General features: G+C 34.3%; 1 pseudogene; it reads left to right on the top strand.

The window, feature by feature from the left end:
* The first annotated feature begins 325 nt into the window (after positions 1–325).
* On the top strand, positions 326–1,241 carry LOC129312097 (heavy metal-associated isoprenylated plant protein 39-like; annotated as a pseudogene).
* Positions 1,242–4,677: the final 3,436 nt, after the last annotated feature.

Raw genomic sequence — 4,677 nt, 5'->3', positions numbered from 1 at the left:
TAGTCTAGGGGGTTACACTAAAATTTTTTCTAAATAAAATGCATTTTAAATATGGAACTCAGGGCAAATGTTACGCAAATGTTACTTTTAATATAAAAAGATGCCGTGAGAAGAGAAGCATATTGGCTTAGACGAGTGACTTGGCCAGCTTTATATGTATGTTCCCAAAAAGCAAATAACATGATCTCAAATAAATAATAATAATAATAATTCCTTGCTCCACACGCTATCTATTTTTAATTGGTCTCCTCTGACCTGCCTTTGGACTCTTTTTATTCGTTACTCATTTTCTTGGCCCAACGGAACAGAGTACACATTTTTAGTACTTATTGCACAATTTTTGTACTTGCCACATAATTCATATCTTCTTTTTCTGTTCCCGATCCTCCTTCTTTCCCTTCCCTGCTTCTTCCGTCCATAGCCCTGCTTCTTCAATCTGAATTAATACACACTGCTTCTTCCGAAACCATAGTTTAATATTTCTGCTGTCCAACTTTTTTCTCTAGAATCGTGACTCAACGGAAACATGAAGGTCAGATTTCCCCTCTTTCATCTCAATTTCTCATTCGAAGCTTAATTAACCTTGTACTCTGTTTCCATCTTTTCTTTCGTCAAAGCTCTTCTTCAAACCCTATGATCTGAAACTCTCAGTATGTCTATCATGTTTTTTTTTTTTTTTTGTAGAAAGTGGTGCTGAAGCTGGACTTGCATGATGACAAAGCGAAGCAAAAAGCCATGAAAATGGTTTCGACCATTTCAGGGATAGATTCCATTTCCATGGACATGAAGGACAAGAAGTTAACAGTGATCGGCGATGTAGATCCGGTCCAAGCAGCTAGCAAGCTGAGAAAATTTTGGTACACTGAGATTTTAACGGTGGGACCTGCAAAAGAACCAGGGAAGAAGAAGGATTAGGAAGGCAAGAAGAAAGAAGATAAGAAGAAAGACCAGAGTGACGAAATTTCTGAACTTGTCAAGCTTTTCAAGGATTACAATCCCTATATGAGAACCTATTATTATGTTCGTAGTGTTGAAGAAAATCCAAATAATGCTTGCGTTATCTGTTGATTTTTCATGTTTCATGTTGGTTTTATTGTTATGTTGTCAGTTTGTTACAATCTAATTCGTACGAACAATCCGTAGTGATGAAACCATACGTCTGGACTGGTTGTTAATTACAAAAAATATAAAATTGTATGCTATATTTGATCTTTTGTCAAAATCTAGTTGTATCAACCATGCATGTATTTGAATTCTTTTTTTTTAATTATAGTTATATATATTTTATTTGAAAAGAAAATTGTTTGCATAATGAATCATGACCAAATTCAAATTCAAAATTTTTAATATAATAATATTCCATAGACTATGCAGATAAATTGGTTCCAAATTCGTAGTTTTCAAAATCAAAAGCACATGGCATACATGTCAAAGTTGGTTATGCAAGTTATTATTAAAAGAGTAAAAGAGGAGTTACTTTCAAGTTGTTCTCGTTTTCGTGTCTTAATTAAATGTTGAAGTAGCCAAGCATCAAGGTTAAAAAGAAGGGAAATTTAATAAATTCGTCCCCATAGGTCCCAAATTTTGGAAGAACATACAAAGGCAAAAATAATTGCCATGGTATTCTAAACCCGAACAAACCAGACTAGCAACTCAATGACCCAGCCATCCCTTCAAACCAGTTTTGCAATTTGGAATGGCACTAAGTGACCTGGATTAACCTGCCCAACCCTACGGGTCAAGTGGATTGGGAGAGTTGATATATTTTTAAAATTTTAAACCCTAAAACGATGTCATTTTAGGGGTCAGAATAAAAAAATTAAAAAAAAACCACAAACATTGAACCTAAAAGCTTGAAACACTAAATGCCTTAAAATTCAAGTCTCGATCTCTCATCTCGGAGCTCTCAACTCAAGTCACGCCTCTTTGCCTCTCACAGATTCGCTCTGCATCTGATCTCAATCTCTCATTCTCTATCTTCCACCCTTTACTCTTGACTTCCATCTTTAACCTCCATCTTCCACCCTTCATTCTCAGCTTCTCACACCTATTTCTTGTCAACCTTGCTGTCACATTGTCATTGAGCTTTAACGATCTCTTGTTGCTTTTGTCCATCTTCCCTGAGACTTAAAGTGAGCTACGAGGTCTCACTTGTCATCCCTGAGAGCACTAGTGTATAAATGCTTAACTAAACCAGTTAAAATTATTTATTTAAACTGGTTTTACAACCAATTTAGATAAGACCCGTTTAGATATATAAAGGATATCTAAACTGGTTATGCAACTAGTTTAAAAAAAGAGATATTCTAAACTGGTTTTAAAACCGGTTTAGATAAAAGGTAAATAAAAAGATTTTAATTTTTTTACATTTTAAAAATACACTTCTAAATCGATTTTGATGTCATAACCAATTTAGATATGAATAATATCTAAATCGATTGTGATCAACTGGTTTAGATATGCATAACATCTAAACTAGTTATGGTCACAACTGGTTAAGATGTTATGCATATCTAAATCAGTTGTGATCACAATCAATTTAGATGTTATTATATCTAAATTGGTTTTGGTCACAACCAGTTTAGAAACATTGCTTTATTAAAAAAAATCATTTCATTTTTTCACTTAACCCACCCATGATAGGATGCAAACCTGTAAATTAAAAGCAATATATACATCCAGCTAGCTAGAATACAACCCAATTTAATCAAATTAATTTAAACATATTTACAATTTCATTTAATATTCAATATCCAAATAAATGAAATAATTTTTCCTAATTCAACTACACCTATCCTAACTCACTCATTGAGCGAATTATTGTTGTGAGCTCTAACATAAATAGTTCCCAATGTCTTTTAATTTCTTGGATCTCTGATTGCGGAAATGGAGATGAATCATTAAAAATCTAAAAAATCAAGGAGAAGGAATTTAAGTTAGCAATTCCAAGTGAATAAAAGATATATTAGACCTCTAAAATTAAATTTACCTCTTCAATAAACTCTGTCAAGCCAGTCGTGATGATGTTGTACATGTGTCTCAACACATAAAAGCCACACAAGTTAGTATGGGGTTGATGGCAACTCTATAGAATAACACAACATTGTCAAGTTTAAATTCAAAGAAAGCTCTCCAAAAAAAAATTATGATGACAGATATTATTTACCTTTAGTGTTATCCATATAGGATCCTTGACATCATGTGGGGCCTTGCCTAACCAAACATGCTGGCCAATCCTCATAGCCCTATCATCAACATCACATAGTTAGTAACTTAATCAAATAGAATAATGTATTACGGAAACACACTTACTGTTCACAAAACTTCTTCATTCTTGGATTGAGTTTACGATGTTGAGAACATAAAAAGAGGATAGAATTGCTCTTCATCGAAAACACTATCAATTGCCAATGTGTACTGCAAAAAAATAGTGATTTAAGCAAATATTCAATACTATTACAAATAAATTCGAACATGTTTACTTACAGATAAAGAAACAAGGAAAAGTAACACTCCATGCCGCCTTCACTGAGCCTCTGATTCATGTATTCCTCTTTTGTTTCTTTGGTGGTCTCTTTATCATTAGTGCAATGTAGGTAAAAAACTCGTATTGTTTGTCTTTGCCTAAGGAAACCAACATTTGATGCAAAAACCTATGATAGTGCAAACAAGTTAATTCCAAGAGCTTAATTGTTCAATTTCATTTAAATGTACACTTAGAATAAGATACTTACATTATTCCAATTTGAATGTTCGTCGTAGTTTGGTCACCATCAATGAGAATCTGGCCTAGATCCTCATTGTCAACAAAAACTTGGTAGTTGTTAATGCCAACAAGATCAGGAACTGCTTTAAAAACTCTGGGAGGAAATGATCCACCATATGCCAATAGGACAAATTGTCCCACGGACTCAACTTACATAACTGTGTCTTTCAACCCACTTTATCAAATGATAGAGTCTCCTGTTAAATTAAAAAAAGTTAGTAGAATGTGCTTAAATTTAAGGAATTCATGACAATTAATTAATTCTATTACCAAATCTTGAGGCATCCTAACAAGTCTCTTTGACCATAAGGTAAAAGTGTCCTTAGCATCTTTTACTATTTTAATCTCATCAGTAGAGAACGGGACATAAGCATTATCAATTTGGACCTCTTCAATGCTAACCTTAACAACATATTCTTTGACTTTTTAGAAGTGGCATTTAAACCTCTCATGGATGCGACCGCATGCTACTAAGCATTTCTTTGGATCTTCCACATATAAGAAGCATAGCTCAAGGTTAGGAGCTGGGTTATCCTCTGAAGGAAGTGGAATGATGTTACTTCCTTTAGTGCTCAGATGACAAGTAGGAGAGTGGGTATATAGGGCACTCGATTCCTTCTCTGAGCTCATCATCATTAAAATTTCCTCCTTCATCTTTTGAAATTTACCTTCAAGGGTAATCTTAGCCTCTGCCCTTGCCTCTACTCTTGCTTGAGCTAATATTGCAGTCATCTCCTCCCTTATCACAAGTCTTAAAGAATGGTGTTGACGAGGTGGTCTAAATACATCTCTTATGCTCACCCCTGATCTGACTCCCCTAACATGTCCAGGATGCTCTGGTTTCCCTATAGCTACAGTCAAGATGTCATTCCTTCCCTCTAGAATGAATGATCCATCAGATTGTTTTGTTT

This window comes from Prosopis cineraria, unplaced genomic scaffold (assembly GCF_029017545.1).
Source record: "Prosopis cineraria cultivar Desert tree isolate PC_DT_omini unplaced genomic scaffold, ASM2901754v1 PC5, whole genome shotgun sequence".
Lineage (NCBI taxonomy): Eukaryota > Viridiplantae > Streptophyta > Magnoliopsida > Fabales > Fabaceae > Prosopis > Prosopis cineraria.
This window is presented reverse-complemented; position numbering and strand designations above follow the sequence as displayed.